Source organism: Phacochoerus africanus, chromosome 1, assembly GCF_016906955.1.
Source record: "Phacochoerus africanus isolate WHEZ1 chromosome 1, ROS_Pafr_v1, whole genome shotgun sequence".
NCBI lineage: Eukaryota > Metazoa > Chordata > Mammalia > Artiodactyla > Suidae > Phacochoerus > Phacochoerus africanus.
In genome coordinates, this window is record NC_062544.1 from 90,295,479 (window position 1) to 90,316,076 (window position 20,598).

General features: G+C 41.0%; 1 long non-coding RNA gene across 2 annotated transcripts in view; it reads left to right on the forward strand.

Moving 5' to 3' along the window:
* Positions 1–20,598, forward strand: part of LOC125111995 (uncharacterized) — a 60,986-nt gene that overhangs the window by 16,589 nt on the left and 23,799 nt on the right. Inside the window, exon 3 of one of the 2 annotated variants that reach the window (XR_007131006.1) lies at positions 10,606–10,710. The exons of the other annotated variant lie outside the window; for it this stretch is intronic. This is a non-coding gene — a long non-coding RNA (uncharacterized LOC125111995). Of the gene's footprint in view, positions 1–10,605; positions 10,711–20,598 lie in introns of those variants that run through there. 2 annotated transcript variants of the gene reach the window in all.

The following is a 20,598-nucleotide window of genomic DNA, read 5'->3' on the forward strand; positions in this document are numbered from 1 at the left end:
TGGCTGTGACATAGGCTGGCAGCACAGTTCCGATTCAACCTCTAGCCTCTCAACTTCCATGTGGTGTAGGTGTGGCCCTAAAAAGGAAAAAAAATTAATTTTTAAAATTTAATCGTAAACAGGAAAGAAAGAAATTCAGGGGGATATTTGCACAATTAGGTAGGGGAAGAATTTCTAAACATGATATAACCAGGAAAAGATAAAAAAAAAAACAAAAAAAACCTGACTGCATAAAGCTGTTTAACACCACACAGCAAAAATGCCAAAAACAAGGTTAAATGACTAATTTGGAAGGAAATCATAAGATGTAAGGCAAAGATATTATGGTAAAAGTGAGATATTATTTTCACATCTACTAGTGAGGATCCGGGAGAAAACAGGACACACTGAAGTAGGGTGAGTGAGGAGAGTTTAGTGTCACCAGTTTTTCACACAAGGGTAGGAAGTGCTGGGGGAGACCAACAACGGTCAGTGAAGACCCATTCCAGTGGCAGCCCAGGAGGGAGCCACCTCCAACCCTAGGTCAAGGGCAAGGGAAGAGCAGCTCCTGGAGGCCACCAGACAGGTGCCAGGGCCTTGGTAGAAGGATGCAGCCCATCCACCTTTGGCCTGGCAGAAAGTCCAGGCCTTGACCTCACGCTACTCCGTCTCTCCAGAGGATGAGGGAGCCAGAGGGCAAGGAGCCTGCTGATGCAGAGGGAAGGGTGGAGAAGGGTGGAGGGCAAGCCAGGAGGTGGAAATGGAAAACTTGTCTCTGGCAAATGGGAAAAGAATGATTAATACTGGTCCTGGAGAGGGTGTGAAGAACTGGGGTGTCAAGTACATGTTTGCGGTTGTGTAAGTATTTCCACCCTTCTGGAGGTCAAGTGGGCAATATGAAATGTGCAGAGCCTATCACCCAGAAATTCTATTTCAAAGGATCTACCCTTCAGAAACAGACAAAGCAACAATGCGGGTATGTTGGTGTGCATGTGTCTGTGTGTACATACATACATACACAAATGCATATGAATATGTATCACAGCACTCTTTATCATAACCAAGATTTTATAGCAATCTAAGTAACCATCAATAGGGAATGGGTTAACCATATTATTGTATTCATAAAATGGCATAGTATAGTGACATTTAAATTCATCATATAGGCTTTTTTTTTATTCTGCTTTATTTTATTTTTTTATTATGATTGATTTTCAATGTTCTGTCAATTTCTGTTTGTGACCCAGTCATAAATGTACATACATTATCTTTCTCACATTATCCTCCATCATGTTCCATTACAAGTGATTAGATAGGAGGTCCCATCGTGGCTCAGTGGTTAACAAATCCAACTAGGAACCATGAGTTTGCAGGTTCGGTCCCTGGCTGCGCTCAGTGGGTTAAGGACCTGGTATTGCTGTGAGCTGTGGTGTAGGTCACAGACATGGCTCAGATCTGGTGTTGCTGTGGCTCTGGTGTAGGCTGGCAGCTGTAGCTCCAATTAGACCCCTAGTCTAGGAACCTCCATATGCATGGGCATGGCCCTAGGAAAAAAAAAAAAAAGTGATCTCATTTCCCATTCATTCCAAATGAAAGAGTTTTCATCTACTAACCCCAGATTCACAATCCATCCCACTCCCTCCCACCCCCAGGCAAACACAAGTCTGTGCTACATGTCCATGATCTTTTGTTTTGTAGATAGATCATTTGTGCCGTATTTTAGACTCCACATATAAATGATACCATATGTTATCTGTCTTTCTCTTTCTGAATTACTTGACTCAGTATGAGAGTCTCTAGTTCCAGCCATGTTGCTACAAGAGGCATTATTTTATCCTCGTATGTCTTCTTTGGTGAAATGTCCATTTAGGTCTTCTGCCAAATTTTTTTTTTGTCTTTTGTCTTTTTTTTTTTTTGAGGGCTGCACCTGCAACACATGGAGGTTCCCAGGCTAGGGGTCTAATCAGAGCTGTAGCTGCCAGCCTACGCCAGAGCCACAGCAACACGGCATCCAAGCTGCATCTGCGTCCTGCACCACAGCTCAAGGCAACACCAGATCCTTAACCCACTGAGTGAGGCCAGGGATTGAATCTGAAACCTCATGATTCCTAGTCAGATTTGTTTCCCCTGTGCCAGGATGGGAACTCCTTCTGCCCATTTTTCAGTTGGGTTGTTTGTTTTTTTGTTGTTGAGTTGTATGAGTTATTTGTATATTTTGGAGATTAAACCTTTGTTAGTTGAGTCATTTACAAAAATTTTCTCCCATTCTGTGGGTTGTCTTTTCATTTTTTTAATGGTTTCCTTTGCTGTGCAGAAGCTTTCGAGTTTAATTAGGTCCCTTTGGTTCATTTGTGTCTTTATTGTCTTTATTCTAGGAGGTGGATCAAACAAGATGTTACTGTGATTTATGTCAAAGAGCTTTCTGCCTATGTTTTCCTCTAGGAGTTTTATAGTGTCTTTACATTTAGGTCTTTAGTCCATTTTGAGTTTAATTTGTGAATGGTGTTAGACAATGTTCTAATTTCATTCTCTTACATGCAGTTGTCCAGTTTTCCCGGCACTATTTATTGAAGAGACTATCTTTCCTCCACTGGATGTTCTTGCCTCCTTTGTCATAGATTAATTAACCATCAGTGTTTGGGTTTATTTCAGGGCCTTCTGCCTTGTTCCATTGATCTATGTTTCTGGTTTTGTGACAGTACCATACTGTTTTGATGACTGTAGCTTTGTAGTAAAGTCTGAAGTCAGGGAGACTGATTCCTCCAATTTCGTTTTTTCTTTGCTTTGGGTATTCAACATTGTTTCTGTTTCCAACAAATTTTAGAATATTTTTTTCTAGTTCTGTAAGAATGCTATTGGTAATTTGATAGGGATTGCACTGAATCTGCAGATTGCCTAGGTTGTATTGTCATTTTGACTATATTGATTCTTCCAGTCCAAGAACATGGTATATTTTTCTATTTGTGTCTTCTTTGATTTATTTATCAGTGTCTTAATAGTTTTCATAGTACAGAGCTTTTGTCTCTTTAAGAAGGTTTATTCCTAGGTATTTTATTCTTTTTGATGTGATGGTAAATGGGATTGTTTCCCTAATTTCTTTTTCTGATCTTTCATTTTAGTATATAGAAATGCAATTGATTTCTGTGTATTAATTTTTTATCCAGTGACTTTACCAAATTCATTGATGAGCTCTAATAGTTTTCTGGTAGTATCTTTAGGTTTTCTAGGTATAGAGTCATGTCATCTGCAAACAGTGGTCGTTTTACTTCTTTTCCAATTCAGATTCCTTTTATTTCTTTTTCTTCTCTAATTTCCATGGTTAGGACTTCCAAGACTATGTTGAATTACATTGGTGAAAGATGTTCACTTGTTCCTGATCTTAGTAGAAATGCTTTCAGTTTTTCACCATTGAGAATGATGTTAGCTGTGGATTGTCATAAATGGCTTTTATGATATTAAGGTAGTTACCCTCTCTGCCCACTCTCTGGAAAGTATTTGTCAGAAATGCGTGTTGAATTTTGTCAAAAGCTTTTTCTATATCTATTGAGATGATCATATGGTTTTTATTTTCCAGTTTGTCGGTGTGGTGTGTCACATTGATAGATTTGTGGGTATTGAAGAATCTTTGCATCCCTGGGATAAATCCTACTTGATCATGGTGTATGATCTTTTTAATGAATATTTGTATGATATTTATAATATTTTGTTGAGGATTTTTGCATATATGTTCATCATTGTTATTGGCTTGCAATTTTTTTTTGTAGTATATTTTTGGGGTCTGGTTTTGGTATCGGGTTAATTGTGGCTTCACAGAATGAGTTGGGAATGTTTCTTCCTCTGCAATTTTCTGGAAAAGTTTCAGAAGAGGTGTTAACTATTCTCTGGATGTTTCTTTTTTAATTTCAGCTTTATTGAAATATAATGGGCTTATATTTCCTAATAAGGAAAGGTGGTTATAGTTAATTATTAAATGACAAAATTAACACAGAATAATAAACATGTATTTACAGAAAACAAACCAAAGGAATATATATCAGGAGGAAAGTGGTAAAATTATGTCTGATTTTTGTTTAGTATTTTTATTTCTGGTTATGTGTGTTTTATAATTTTTCAAGCAATAAATGCAAATTGTTTACTATTTAGGTTTTTTAAACCAAAAAAAAAAAAGAGAGAGAGAGAGAGAGAGAAATTTGAGTGTTAGACTAACTCTAACACCAGATAGTTTTGGCTCTTTTCAAGTTAATTCCTCACTGTTTGTTTGTTTTTTATTTTATTGGAGTACAGTTGACTTACAATCTAAGTTTCAGGAGTTTCTTTCAAAAGAAAAATATGTATTATTTATCAACAAGAACAAAACTAGATCAAGGTCTGCATCAGGGTAAATGAAGGCCTTGTGACAAAAAGCCAGGGGAATGGAAAACTATAAATATTTATGAGGGAACTGTACCTGGTGAGGGTAGGAGATTTTTTTAATGATATAAAAAAGTACTTTGTAGAGGTGCTCCAGCCACAAAAGTGACAGGATCACCATTCATCAAAATCATCTTTTTCTCCAACTTCTAAAATACAGTGCCAGCTTCACAGCATGAAACCCATTATTAACTGCAGTCCTAATTTTACATCAATATCAAAATAAGACTAAGAAAATTTGCGTCAAGCAGCACACCACACACAGCACTACTTAATCTTATAAATAAACTGAGGCTTCTTAAAATCCTTCAATAACAATTAGATTAACTAGTTGTTCTTAGCTGTTAGGGGAAGGCAATTTATTCATAGAGATAATCAGGGAATTATTCCACGAAGTAAAATTATGTCCCATTATTCTGGGAGCTGCATTAAAAAACACAATTTCTGGCTTCACACTAAAAATGAAAAATCGACCAAATACATTTCTCTCGCCTTCCTCCTAATAACTCACTAATGATAGTGAAAAAAAATAAACACCTACCATAAGAAAGTAAACATGAGGGAATACACTGGTAGGCAGATTTCAAGATTCTAAGAGATGGCAGAGGCACAGCACGATGTATACATGAAAACAAGGGTGTAAAGTTGCCTGACTTCTTGACAGAGCCCCAGAGGGGCCTCAGATTAGAAATCAATCACATCAAGGAGTTCCCGTCATGGCACAACAGAAACGAATCTGACTAGGAGCCATGAGGTTGCAGGTTCGATCCCTGGCCTTGCTCAGTGGGTTAAGGACCCGGCATTGCCGTGAGCTGTGGTGTAGGTCACAGTCATGGCTCGGACACCACATTGCTGTGGCTGTGGCTGTGGCCAGCAGCAACAGCTCTGATTAGACCCCTAGCCTGGGAACCTCCATATGCCGTGAGTGCAGCCCTAAAAATGCAAAAAAAGAAAAAAGGAAAAGAAAGAAAAGAAAAGAAAAAGAAAGAAATTAATCACACCAAAAATGAGAGTAAGACATAAAACTGAAAACTGGAAGACAAATTGGAAGTCTGCATGGCAGCCATCTTCTGAGATGACTTCCAGTGATCCTTATCGCCTGTGTTCATTTGTTTAGTCCTCTCCCATATTAAATAAAGAATGGGAGTTCCCGTTGTGCCTCAGCATGTTAAAAACCCCACATAGTGTCCGAGAGGTTTCAGGTTTTGTCCCTGGTCCCACTCAGTGTGTTAAGGATCTGGCAATGCCATGAGCTATGGTGTAAGTCGCAGATGTGGCTCAGATCCAGCCTTGCTGTGGCTGTGGTATAGGCTGGCAGCTGCCACTCTGAATCCATTAAGTGATTTCTGAGGCTCAGTCTTAAGAGGCTCCCATTCAACCCCTAGCCTGGGAACTTCCATATGCCACCGGAGCAGCCATTTAAAAAAAAAAAAAAAAAAAAAAAAAAAGATGGCTTTATGTGGCCAGTAGAATATAGAAGTGACAAGGAGTGATTTCTGAGGCTTGGTCTTAAGAGGCTTTGCAGCTTCCATTTTGTCCACTTGGACTGCTCACTCAGAAGAAGCCAGCAGGCACGCCGTGAGGATGCTCAAGCAGCCCTGTGCAGAAGCCATCTAGAGAGACCAACATCAGCACCGACTTGCCAGACATGTGAGTGAGTCCCCTTGGAAATGGATCCTCTAGTCCCAGTCAAGCCTTCAGACAACTGTGTCCCCAGCTTACGAGCAATCCCAAACCCAAACCACCAGTCAGAGCCACTACCAAGTTTCTAACCCACAGTAAACTTCAGAGGTAACAAATGACTATTTTAAGCCATTAAGCTTTGGGGAAATTTGTTATGCAGCCATGATGGTTAAAACAGTCACTATATGGATGACAAGTACCATTAACTTCACACAGGATGTTTTGCACAGGGATTTGCTTTCCCAGGCAGAAAATTGGAAACTTCTGCTTTGAACAAGGTAAAGCACCTCCACATTCTCACATTTGGGGATATTCTAGAGCGCCAGGTTTTGATGCAGTAGGTCTGAAAACAAGCAGTTGAAACCTAGCTATGTAGCATTCTAAATAGCCTTTTCCAATAGAAGGATTTCAAGTGTTGGTTTTGGCCTTTGAGATCTCTTTCAAAAATAACACATTTTTCCTAATTTAATCATGATGACAAGCCATGTGGGGGAAGGGATATGGTTTGTGGTTTTGACTTTTATGCTCTCTTTTGGGGGTTTTTGGTCCATTTTTATTCACTCAGCTTAGAGAGGCTCACCCTTAGGTAAGCTCTCAAAATAACAAACATACAAGCTATGAAGCTCTGTGGTAAAATAATATTATATGTGTGAAAAGCCCAAGGAGAAATGTTAGATACAGAGAGGGAGAAGTTTTTAAAAAGAATTGTTGAGATATTTTCCATATCCATCTTCAAGAAAGGATCTCACATGACTTTATATGGGGTCTACTGTGACAAACCACAAAATGTACGAATGAGAACACTATTCGAGACAACAGGTAATCAACCAAAGATACATGGACGGTATTTTTATCCAGGTAAATGTTACACCCGTCATGCATTTTCTCGACACAAGTATCATCTCTTTGCAATGTCTATCATGGGCACTGGAAGAGTCAAAATTAGGATGAGACAAGTGAGGCACCTAAGGTAAAAATTGAGGAGGCATTTGCACAAGCCTGAAAATGGGTGCCTCCTGAAATTTTGTGCTTTGAGCACCTGCCAACCACACCCTCCGTACAAAAGTATGGCATATGTGTTGTAATCTATCTTCTTGATTCTAGAACCATATAACAATTTTTCCCTTAACAGATTTTTAGAGAAAATTCTCAAACATCAGTAAGCAATTATAGAGATTGGACGCTATCTTCAGGAAATCTGACTTTCAAGTTTCCATTAGCAATGCATCAAATTACATCTAATTAAATCCTTTGATGACATAAGTAGAATCTCTGTACCATTTGTTCTGTATTTTTAAACCTAAAATAACCTTTAAACAAAATGTTACCCAATGCTTTCTCATTCTAGAGAAGAACCAGAAACCCTTGCAAATAAGCTAGCTCCCTGTACTCCTCTGGTATGCATCACTCGGAGTGGTAAAAAGGAATGAGAAGAAAAGAATTCTCACTGAGAAAGAAAGATGGGATGACCATAGTCCATGATGGCTTCCCTCAGCTCTTCTCAGTACTGGGCACTGAGGTTTTCCATCTACAGCCCAAGTTCCACCAAGTCAGTGCTCCCTCGCTTGTTGTTTAGGGCTGGTGGAGCAAACAGTGCCCCAGCAGCATCCATGGGCATCACCTAAGAGTTTGTTAGATATGCAAAAATCTCAGGTCCCACTCCAGCCCTGCTACATCAGTACCTATATTTTCACAAGATCCCTGAGTGATGTGTAGACATGTCCAGGGTGAGAGGCATCTTGGCATTTGCAAGAGTGGGAGCTCTTCCAGGGCTGAGCTGAAGGAGCGGGAAGGAGGGGACAACTGGGGCTGGAGGTGAGAAGGAGGGGCCACTGGCTGGGAGCTTCAGCCACAGAGGAACACAGGCTAAGATGGAGGGTCAGGGCTATAAATATCCCCACTTCCAGAGTTCCTGGTACCTCTTCTAAGAGGTGGCTCAGCAGTAAAGAACCTGACTAGTATCCATGAGGAAACTGGTTTGATCCCTTGCCTCGCTCAGTGGCTTAGGGATCCAGAGTCGCTGCAATCAGTACTGTGGGTTACAGATGTGGCTTGGATCCCAAGTTGCTGTGGCTATAGCGTAGGCTGGCAGCACTGCAGCTCCAATTTGAACACTAGCCTGGGAACTTCCATATGCCACAGGTGGGGCCCTAAAAAAAGACCAAAAAAAATATCCCCACTTCCTTCTCTGCCACTTTCCAGTCTTCTACCACTGCCTCCCATTAACCGAAACCAACTGGAAACAAAAAGACCAGGGAGCCAAGGTGATTTGGTCCATGGCAATCAGCTTTCCAGGGCACAGCACTGCAGGGAAAGATGGAGAAGAGATCTTGGGCAGCAGGACAGAGAACAGCCAGCACAGGGAGCAAGTTCCAGTGCCTAAGGATATTGAAAAAGATGTCAACTTGGATTTTTCTTTTCTTTCCTTTTTTTTTTTTTTTTTTGCCTTTTTAGGGCCGCACCCAAGGCATAAGGAAGTTCCCAGGCTAGGTCAAATCAGAGCTGCAACTTCCAGCCTAGGCCACAGCCACAGCAACACCAGATCCAAGCCAGATCTGTGACCTACACCACAGCTCAAGGCAATACTGGATCCTTAACCCACTGAGTGAGGCCAGGGATCCCAGGAATCGAACCTGCTGGATTCATTACTACTGAGCCACAATGTGGGGAGAGAAGAGGTTGCTTCCCCTCCCCAAACAAGGTAGACATCTCTAATGAAGCGCCAAAAGAATTATTTATAAAGAACAGGTATTACGGCAAGAAGTAGAGATGGGCATTTTATTCCCTCTCTGGATGTCTGACCGGCCAGCAGCTCTAAGTCCATGCTCTCTACAAAAGAGAAGAGACTTGGAGAGAGATGGCAAGTGGGGGATGGGAGGAGTACCAGGTAGAAAGAAAGTCAGGACTGTCCCCAGCCCCCTCAGGTGCTTGATTTCAGACAGCATGGAAGATGAGATAAACCCACTGTCTGCCAGCCTCAGAGATAATTTTTGCCAAGTTGAGGCAGAAAAACTTTTCTTAGAACAGTCATAGCCAGGTATTTTAAGAGGCAAAGGTGTGTCTTATCAAAGAATGAGAATGGACACCATCCTTGGTTGGAAGAGGTACTCCAACATGACCAAGGGCTACAAATGCCCCCACTGCTGAGTGGAAGCCAGCCACTCTTGCAAGAGGTGAATTGAGACTTTCACCACCACTGAGCTCAGAAAGGCTAGAAACAGCAGATCCCGCCTAGGAAGGAAGGTTATGAGCCAGTTCCCCATGCCCATGCCCATGCAAACCCAGCAGCTAGAGTCACACATAGATCTGGGCTTCACTAGAGTTGGGGAGGAGACCTTCTCTCAACTGCATTTGAGATTGACGTATTCAAATAAACATAATCATCAATATTGAAATGAAACCTTCTAACTGAAGATCACAAGAAAGTTATGGAAAGGCGCTGGGGTATTAAGGAACCGACTCAGCACCTAATCAAAAATGGAAGTTTAAAATATCACAGTCACAGGAAAATCTACTCAATGGTTTGTAATAATCTATATAGGAAAAAAAGAATGGATATATTCAGTGTATGACTGATTCACTTTGCTGTACACCTGAAACTAATATAGCATTGTAAGTCAGCTATAGTCCAATAAAATTAAATATAAAAAATATAGTCATTTTTTAAAATGAAATCATTTCATATTTATGTTCCAATTAATTATCTCCTCAATAATTATCTTTATATTTAGAAAGTTAAATATAGGTGTTCTCTAGTGGCTCAGCATGTTAAGGATCCAGTGTTGTCACTGCTGTGGCATGAGTTCAGTCCCTGGCCTGGGAACTTCTGCATGCCATGGGCATGGCCAAAAATAAATAAATAAATAAATAATAAAAATAAAAGGTTAAATAAATAGACTTATGCATATAAAAAGAACTGGAAAGCTATTTATCAGCTTGGTAATGGAAGAGATTATGGCAAGTGACAAGCATGAAAGATAAATTCTTTGGAGTTTGAAATATAATAAGCATGTATTTACATTTTATTTATGGAATTATCATAAGGAAAAAATGAAAATCTTTCTTGCACATTCTCTCTGCGGCACTGTGAACCCCTCTAAAGGTGAATAACATGCTATGAGGGTGGGAGGGGATCATACCTGCAAAGCTTTTCTTCTAAGTCCTGGCAGAAAAGATGCTCAATTAGTCTTCTCATCTTGGATCTCTCATTACACTTTCATCACTAGCATCTTACATGAAATGCTATGGTCCAAATGTCATTTTATGTTTAACAATGAGAAACATTAGCATAAATACTGCAAATCCAGCTATTATCTTCATTTTCATTCCCATTCGAAGGCTCGGTATTAAATATTTTCTTCATAAATGAAGAGCATCGTGTCGGTGTTTTCAGTAGAGGTGTATTTATTCAATTCTTCCTAGGTTCCTTTTGCAGTCTAAAAATAAATGTGTTTTTCTGCTTACCATGAACACAGCTGTGACTCAAATTTTTCCTTCATCCTCGTGGTTCTGACATGCCTTTTCCTGGATCAGTCTCTCCCGTGGAGCACTTTCAGCGAGACTCCCAGAAAAGCACCACATGCGTGATTCCAAAGGTGCAGAATGTCCCAGAAAACCTCAGCGACTTCTCCCCGTGTTCCTGCCTCCATTGCCTCGTGAGTTTTATCGTGTGCCCTTTCCTGGCTCACACCCATCTAGCTCTTTCCCTGCTGAGCTGGCGAAGCCGCTTAGGCAACTAACCCCTAGCGGTCCACTCTTCATCCATTCTAGAAGCATTTACAAGGGCTTCCTCTGTGTCAGGGCTATATGGGGGCTGGAGGATAACAATGGATAAAATATGCTCATCCCTGGTGCTCACACACCAAGGCCATGATCTTCCCATGGCTTATCAGTCAAAAACCGTATTCCAGGATTAACATGAATACCATCCCTGTGACGCTTTGTACTTTTCAATTGTGATTATCATGATGAGCTTTACGGTTAACACTATACTAGTTGGTTGGGTGACACGCGCGCGCACGCGCGCACACACGCGCGCACGCACACACACACACAAAGCTCCACTTCATTTTCTTTCACATTTTCTGCCTGTGATAACCTCCTCTCTGGGTCATAAAATGTTAACAGAGTAATCAATTTTATGAGCAGTGAAAGCTGTTAACAGTAACTTTAAGGGTGTTTACTTAACATAACAACCAGATTGAACATGACTTGATCCAGTGGAGATACATCACAACCCTTAAAATGCTGTCACAATCACGACTATATTGTTGAATGGGCTTAAATCAGCTATGCAAGTGAACTTCTCTGGCATAATTCACATGAGCCACAAATGAAACTAGAGGTTTACTCTTCTATCACTATTCTGCCTGTAACTCTGAACTCCCTGGAAGGACTTTCGTTGGAAACACCTGATTTACTGTGATTGTCCCAGCTCTCTGCTTACTTGTGCTTTCGAATAAAGTTCATACTAACGTATCCTTTCAGATACAAGCACGTCTTTAATTAACTTGTCATTAATTCCACTCATCAAAATAAAGCTTTTGAGAGAATTGTTTCTCAACATTGAGTTTACATTGTTTATTTGAGAAGAAAAGAAACACAGAGTTTCCTGGTGGCTCAGCAGGTTAAGGTTAACCACTGCTGTGGCACAGGTTGGGTCCCTAGCTCAGGAACTTCTGCATGCCTCAGAAAAACAGCCAAAAGAAATAGACAGAAGAAAGAAACAAAAATTCAAAGAAAATGGAATGTACAGGCTTTGAAAGAAGGGAAATTAATAAACCCATGGCCTGTGAAACTCACCTCTGAATCTGGCTCTTGGGACCAATTAAATATTGTGTCGGGAGTTCCCATTGTGGTGCAGCAGAAACGAATCCGACTAGTAACCATGAGGTTGAGGGTTCGATCCCTGGCCTCAATCAGTGGGTTAAGGACCCAGCATTAACTGAAAGCTGTGGTGCAGGTTGCAGACATGGCTCAAATCCAGAGTTGTTGTGGCTGTGGTGTAGGCCGGCAGCTGTAGCTCCAATTCGAACCCTCGCCTGGGAACTTCCATATGCAGTGAGTGCAGCCCTAAAAAGAAAAAAATATTGTGTTGGTTGAAAGAATATTGTGGGTCATCCTTAGAGTTCTGCATGGGTATGAATAGTCCTTCAGTATGTCAAAATCATGGATGGTATGTTTTCTGGATTTTCTTTAACAATAAATTGATTACCAAAAATGTTAAGTAACATATTCTAGTATTCTACAACCATGTTGACTTACAACTAAAACCAAAAATCTTCTATTTAGATAGGGTGGAATTAGGACAAACAATTCCAATTTGTTGGTTTAAAACCATTGCTCCTGTTAAATCTTTAAAATCTGTTCCCTCCTTTCCCTGCTCAGCTTGGAGCTGAGCCTTTGTTCCCCCCACCCCTGTTTCCTCCCTCCCTCTCAAGTCACATTCCTTTTAAGTATGAACTCACTCAACTCATATCCCTCAAGCAACTTCTCACCAAACTATTCCTTAGCAGTATTTCAATCCAGCCAGAACCAAATTCCAACAGAAGGAATGTGACTCCAAGCCAGAACCTTATCTTTTTATAGAACAGAGTAGAATCCACAGCTATTTGGTACAGTAAATAGTGCATACCCAATGTCATGTGCATGAGAGCTTAATAAGACAATTTGATGGTGAAACACCTTGGGCAAGAAAGCCACAAGAAAATTCCAGAAAAAGGAGAAGGGCCAAATTCTACAACAAATTTAATTTAACATGCCACATGGCAACATGTAATTGATAATAGCAGTGAACCAAAAAAAAAGCACAAAAGTCAATACTTAGGCATTATGCTCATGACACTCAATTATAGCACAGAAAATACACGTCATAAAATACACCAGAAAATTAACACGTATAAAACTGTTAGCTTTTCAGCGTCTATTGCACTTATCCTAATAAGACATTGAAAGAAGCCCTTGATCAGTGATTGTCCAAATTATAAACCTAACATCCTACAAATTACACATTAACAAATATAGGTGATCATTTCAATATTCACGTAGACAAACTACACAAGCTACTGCTCCTTTTTTTTTTCAAGGTTATTTTGGTTTTATTTATTTTTTTAAATTACTCAATGAATTTTATTACATTTATAATTGTACAACAATCATCACAACCCAATTTTATAGCATTTCCATCCCCAGGCGCATCCCCCCAACCCCCAACATGTCTCATTGGGAAACCATACATTTTTCAGAGTTAGTGAGTCAGTATCTGTTCTGCAAAGAAGTTCATTGTGTCCTTTTTTTAGATCCCACATGTAAGGGACAGTGTATGATGTTGGTGTCTCACTCAACATGACAATTTCTAGGTCCATCCATGTTGCCACAAATGCCGTTTTTCTTTCCTTTTATTGGGGCTATTTCTTCTTTTCAGCCCTATAAAAACACCCCTTTGGTTTAGAAGTATCACTTATTAATAACATTGTAGATTAATCATCTTTAAGAAGTTATAGAAAACAAGAGTACCAAAAGAACTTTTTTAATGGGATAAGAAGTGGGTTTTGCAAATTCTATACAAGTACTATCCAATGGAAATATTATGGCCACAATAAGAAAAAATTCTTTTATATAATGATTTTTATTTTTTTCCCATTATAGCTGGTTTACAGTGTTCTGTCAATTTTCCACTGTACAGCATGGTGACCCAGTTACACATACATGTACCATTCTTTTTTCTCACATTATCATGCTCCATCATAAGTGACCAGACATAGTTCCCAGTACTACAAAGCAGGATCTCATTGCTAATCCATTCCAAAGGCAATAATCTGCATCTATTAACCACAAGCTCCCAATCCATCCCAATCCCTCCCTCTCCCCCTTGGTAACCACAAGTCTATTCTCCAAGTCCATGACTTTCACAATCAAAATTTTAAAAGAACTAGGTGATATAAACTTTATATATGTGTGTGTGTGTGTGTGTGTGTGTATACACACGTCTTTTTAGGGCTTCAGGTGCAGCATATGGAGGTTCCCAGGCTAGGGGTGGAATCATAGCTGTAGCCACTGGCCTAAGCCACAGCCACAGCAACACCAGATCTGAGCTATGTCTGCAACCTGCACCATAGCTCAAGGCAACACCAGATCCTTAACCCACTGAGCAAGGCCAGGGATCAAACCTACATCCTCATGGATGCTAGTCAGATTCATTTCCACTGAGCCATGATGGAAATCCCCATGTATTTAATTTAACTCAACATATCTAAAAAATCCAAAAGAATTAATATTTCTTTATGTAATAAATATAAAAATTACTAATATGTCATTGTTAATCCTTTTTTCTAAGTCTCCAGAATTTGGCATGTCTTTTTATTGAAATATGGTTTACATACAATACTATGATAGCTCAGGTGTACTGCACAATAAGTTGATATTTGCCAAAATTAAGAAATGATTGCCATGCTGAGTCTAGTAACTAACTATTCACTCACAAAGTTATTGCAATGTTATTGACCATATTCCTTATGCTGTACATTACACACCATAAGCTATTTTTTTTTTTTTTTTTTTTTTTGCCACATGAGAAAGTTCCTGGCCAGGGATCAAACCTATACCACAGCAGCAACTAGAGCCACAGTAGTGACAACGCCAGATCCCCAACCCACTGAGCCAACAGGGAACTCCATAAATTACTTATTATATAACTGAAAGTCATGCCTCTTCATCTCCATCTCCTATTTCTCCCACCGTCCAACCCCTACCCTTCTAGCAATGACCAGTTTGTTCTCTATGATTTTGTTTTTGTTTTGTTTGGGTTTTAAGATTCCACATATAATGGAGTTCCCATTGTGGCTCAGTGGTTAATGAATCCCACTAGGAACCATGAGGTTGCAGATTCGATCCCTGGCCTTGCTCAGTGGGTTAAGGATCTGGTGTTGCCATGAGCTGTGGTGTAGTTGCAGACACAGCTTGGATCTGGCATTGCCGTGGCTGTGGTGTAGGCCGGTGGCTACAGCTCAGATTTGACCCCTAGCCTGGGAACTTCCATATGCTGCAGGATTGGCCCAAGAAATCACAAAAAGACAAAAAAAAAAAAAAAGATTCCACATATAAGTGAGATCATGCAGTATTTGTCCTCCCTCTGACATATTTCACTTAGCATAATACCCTCTAGATCCATCCCTGTTGGTGCAAATGAGAAGATTTCATTTTTAATAGCTGGGTAATATTTGATCATGAATATATACCATATCTTCTTTATCCATTCATCTGTTGATGGACACATGGGTTGTTTCCCAAGTGTTACAATTTGGCTATTGTAAATAGAGCTGCAATGAACACTGGGGTGCATATATCTTTCAAATTAGTGTTTTTCTTTTCTTCTGGTAAATACCCAGAAGTGGAATTGCTAGATCATCTGGTAGTTCTTTTTTTTACTTTATTGTGAAAACCCCATATTTCTTTCCATAGAGCCTACACCAATTTATGGTATTCTTCAGCTCTGGTTCTTTATATTTTCTTTCTCTTTGTTAAAGCTTGCACTGAGTTCATCCATTCTTCTTCCAAGTTCATTGAGCACCTTTATGATCATTACTTTGAACTCTCTATCAGATAAATTGCTTATCTTTGTGCAGTTCTTTTTTTTTTTTGAGATTTTTGTTTTGTTCCTTCTTTTGGAACATGTTCCCCCGTCACCTCTTTTTGCCTTGTTTTCTGTGCTAATTTCTAATAGTAGGTATCTTGGTTGTGTTTCCTGATCTTCCAGAAATAGCCCTATCTGGGAGACATTCTGTGGGGCTAAGGAGCATACTCTATATGCTCTAGGGGTGCCCCTTATGTGGGCTCTTCCTTTGTGATGGGCCAACTACTGTGGGCACACTGGTAGGAACATTTGCTCCCCTCAACATTGGCTGTGAGGTCCTCTTTCATGCAGTGGCTGCCACTCTGATGGTGAACGGGGTACATCCCCACCCAGCTGACTATGTGGCTCTGAGGGGATCCTGGACTATTGCTGACCTGCTGGTAGACAGATAAGCCCCTGCACCCATAGGCTGGAGGAAAGCCTCCAAAATGGCACTTTCCAGGGCCAGTGTCCTTGTTATAGAATGAGGTCCCAGAAATGGCTGCCACCCACATTGTGTCCCAAAGAGGGAGTCTCAGCAAGTAAGTCTAACCCAGGCACCTTTCAAATTACTATCTCTGAGCTAGAACTCAGAAAGTGTGAGATTCTACATGAGCCCTTTAAGACTGGAGGCTCTGCACAGACCTAGAGAACAGACTTGTGTTTGCCAAGGGGAAGAGAGAGGGGGAGGGAGGGGGATGGACTGGGGTTGGGGGTTATTAGACAAACTATCACATTTAGAATGGATAAGCAATGAGGTCCTACTGTACAGCACATGGAACTATATCCAATCTCCTGGGACAGAGTTTTTGGTATTCTTCTCCATCATGGAATAGACCAAAAAATTTTTTAAGAGCGGAGTCTGATTCAAACAGCTCCCATGTACACAAGCTCTGCTGGCCTTCAAAGCCAGATGTTCTGGGGGTTCATTTTCCTGGTGCAGGACCCCTATGTTGGGGAGACTGATGTGGAGCTTGGACCCCTCACTTCTTAGGGAGAATCTCTGCAATCGTGATTATCTTCCCATTTGTAGGTCTCATATCCATGGTAGCTTGACTACACTGCATCTGAGCCCCTCTTATTCATCTCTTTGTGTTATGGAAAATATTTTCTCTTATTCTTTGGGTCACTCTCATCAATCGAAACTCTAAATAGTTGTAATTTTGGTGTGTCCATCAGAGGAGGTGAGCTCAGGGTCTTCCTACTCTGCCATCTTGCCCCACCCCTACCCCCAACATATCTTAAACTTACACAACATCTTTTTTTTTTTTAAACAGCTGCACCCATGGCATATGGAAGTTCCCAGGCCAGGGGTCACACCAGAGCTGCAGCTGCAGGCCTACACCACAGACACAGTAACACCAGATCTGAGCCACATCTGTGACCTGTATAGCAGCTTTGAGCAACATCAGATCCTTAACTCTCTGAGTGAGGCCAGGTTTGAAACCCATATCTTCACAGACACTATGTTGGGTTCTTAATCCGCTGAGCCACAATAGGAACTCCAAACTTACACAATGTCTTAATTAGGACCAGCCACATTGTGAGTGCTCTATAGCCACATTTTGCTTTTGGCTAATATTGGATTGTGCAGCTACTAACCTATAAGCTAGCCCCAACACAGTTCTAAAACAGATAGTATCTTGACAAAGCCTGAAACAAAATCTTCTACACTACTCTTTCATTAAAGGTGCCATGCCAAGAAATAGAAATGAGGCAGAGGGGGAGTGCAGCAGAGAAGGAAGGCCATTCAGTCAGCCATGGTTTGGAAACAAAGACAATTGTCTCTTCCATCTGGTAAAGTCATCTTCTGAGACACGTAGACTGCTATGTCTCAGGGGAGGAAGGAAGAATTTACCAGCTAGCTTCCATGCCACCTTGACCCAAGTTTACCTCACAAAACATTAAGTCACCCACACTCTCAGGTTACATAGACCATGGTGCCAGTTCAGATTCCACAGCATCTCACACCATAGAGGCCATAAGGAAAGCCCAGAGCAGCAAGCAAGTCATGTACAGCTGGGGCAGGAAGTGGGGCATTGTTGGGCATGTGAATCTCATTGCCATAGCAACTGGGAAAATAAATGGCCGAGGGCCCCCAGGGACAGGAGTGGTAGAGAGGATGTGAGGTGGTGGATATGAACTGTCTGATGCAACCAAGAAAAGAATGCACAAATGACTAAGAGTTGCCGCTAATATACCCAGACTGAGTCACGTCAAACGAAATTTACACTATGCTTTGTTTAAAGCACCAGGTGGGTAGACCGTGTTATGACTTGCCTAACTACCATTGTCCATCTAATCATCAGATCTGAAGTAGCTTAAGTCCTTTATACAAGCCAAGCTTTGCCTGCCTCAAATTTCTCTATGGAAAGAATGTCAAGGCCACAAACCGATCACATCACAGGCAGAGAACTTTGCCCTGATGCTCTCCTGATCCCAGGACCCAGTTCTAGTGAGTAGGTTTCTGTATTGTTACTTAGTTCTACCCTTTTTTCCTCTATTTCCTTCCTCTTTCCCATGGAGCTGGAGACCAGTGTCCACCAGGGTCCAATGGCCGGAGGCTTCCTTTCCTTCATTTCTTTGTATTAATAAATGTTTTCTTCCCAGGGAACTGACCTACCTAGAAGCCAGATGACCTGTCTTATTGGGTCTTCAAGTGGAGACGCTTCCCTGATGTTATCACTGTCATGGTGGTCTCCACAAACTGCCTTCCCAGCATTACTGGACTTCCCACAACATCTACAGTTTAATCCATGCCCAACTCCACCCTCTCCACCTCCTTAGTGTTCATTCTACTTTAAAAGGACATCTGTTCTTCCAAGTGCAAAGATCTGCTATCTTTGGTTATTTCTACAGGGCCTTCTCCAGTGCCTTCTGCTCCCCATTCTGTAATTTGCACACCGCTTCCTCTGGACAGACACAGCCCTGGACTAGGTTGATGGTTTGGTGAGCAGAAGCACTTTTGTGCAAGTCACAACCTGCCCAACTTCATCTTTGCCTTGACTTTTGCTGCCTGGAAGACATTTCCTCAACATTCTTCCAAAGACTTTCTTCTCATCCTTCCAGGCTTTGCTTGAACATTCTCCCTCAGAGAAGCCTTCTCTAGCCACTCAGTCTAACGTAGACCAACTCTCACCACCCTCAAAGCACTTGTCATAATTTATATATTATACATCAATTTGTTTATTTACTTATCTGTCTTCTATTTCAGACTTTAAGGTCTATGAGAGCCAAAATTACCAGTATATATCCAGCCCTCCTCATAGTTCCAAAATAAATATTTGTTGAATGAAAGAATGATCTATCTATCTAGCAATCAAGCTATTTATATTAAAAATCAAAGAGTTTCCATTGTGGCTCAGTGGGTTAAGAACTGGACATAGTCTCTGTGATGATGCAGTTTTGATCCCTGGCCTTGCTCAGTGGGTTAAGGATCTGGCATTGCCACAAGCTGTGGTATAGTTCACAGATATGGCCAGTGTTGCCATGGCTTAGGAAGATGCAGCTCCCTAGCCTAGGAAATTCCATATGCCATGGGTGCAGCCCTAAAAAAAAAAAGAAATAAATAAATAAAAATCAAAACAAACAAAAAAAGGAGTTCCCTGGTGGCTCAGTAGGTTAAGGATCTGGCCTTGTCACTGCAGTAGCTTGGGTCACTGCTGTGTCTCAAGATTGATCCCTGGCCCAGGAACTTCCCCATGCTCTGGGTGCAGCAAAAAAAAAAAAAAAAAAAAAAAAAAAAATTAAGAGAATGACGGAGACTAGAGATCAAGACCTCATAGGAGTCAGGCAGGTATTATAGTATGTAAGTCACTGGTTTACAACACTAGAAAGTAGCAAGTTTGGGGACAAACTACAACAACAACAACAACAACAACAAAAAGCCATAATTCCTAAAGACCTTCAATCTCAAATTTCAGATGTTTTCTACTGGCCCAATAGTTTACCCTGGTCTCAGCCCATTGCCTCTACCAGCACTGCTGGACTTCCTTCAACTTATGCAGCTTAATTGTCAGCTTGTGGACCAGGAATTCGGAACACATGGATGGCGATACTAATTCTCTTATAATATCCTAATTGGCAAATTAATATGGAATTTTACTCCCAGGACTTTGCATATGCTATGCCTTCAATTCCTTTCACAACTCTCTTCCCTACCTTCACTTAATAAACTTCTGTTTGCCCTTCCTCAAGGAGCCCTTCATGGCTATGCCCTGCCTTCTCTCTAGCCTGTCTGTTCCCAACATGTCCAGCACTCCTGTTTACCTGTTTGTCTCCCTACCAGACTCCCCTCAAGGGAAGTGTTGGGATCTGTACCCTGCCCTATCTTTGGTCCCCAGCACAGTACTTGGCATAAAATAAAATTCAAAATATTTAGGGAATGAACAAGTAACTCCACCATAGGTATTCCTAGCTGGTTGAACAACACTCCTTCAGAAGCTAAGGAATGGATGCAGATGCAAAAGAAAGTCCTTAATGCTTCAACACAGGCTCCATCCTAGTCAATTTCCTTTATGAATGATTCTGCCAAAGATGAGCTTCACTCTTATGTGTGAAGCATGCAAAGCTGGGCAGAAGAGTCAGTATGCTGGGAAACGGCCAAAGGAGAGGAGATAAGAGACTGTGGCTGTGGTGAGTGTGGGTTGAGGCTGTGGTTTTGTAAACCAAGTTTGAATATTTTCATGAGTGCTGGTGTGTAGGATGGGGAAGAGGGTGGGGGAGGAGGCGTGGTTCAAGGTAGGAATGTGCATCTGTTTATTGGATTCGCTGACTGCTGGTTTTACAAGCCCAAGGCTGGAGCAATTCCAGTTGTTTCACTTTTGTTTGCCAGAGAGCCTATTTTTAAAATAGCATTGCTGACAGAATCCTATAAATTAATCTATGTACCTTTCTCACCCAAGTTCTCAGTTTGT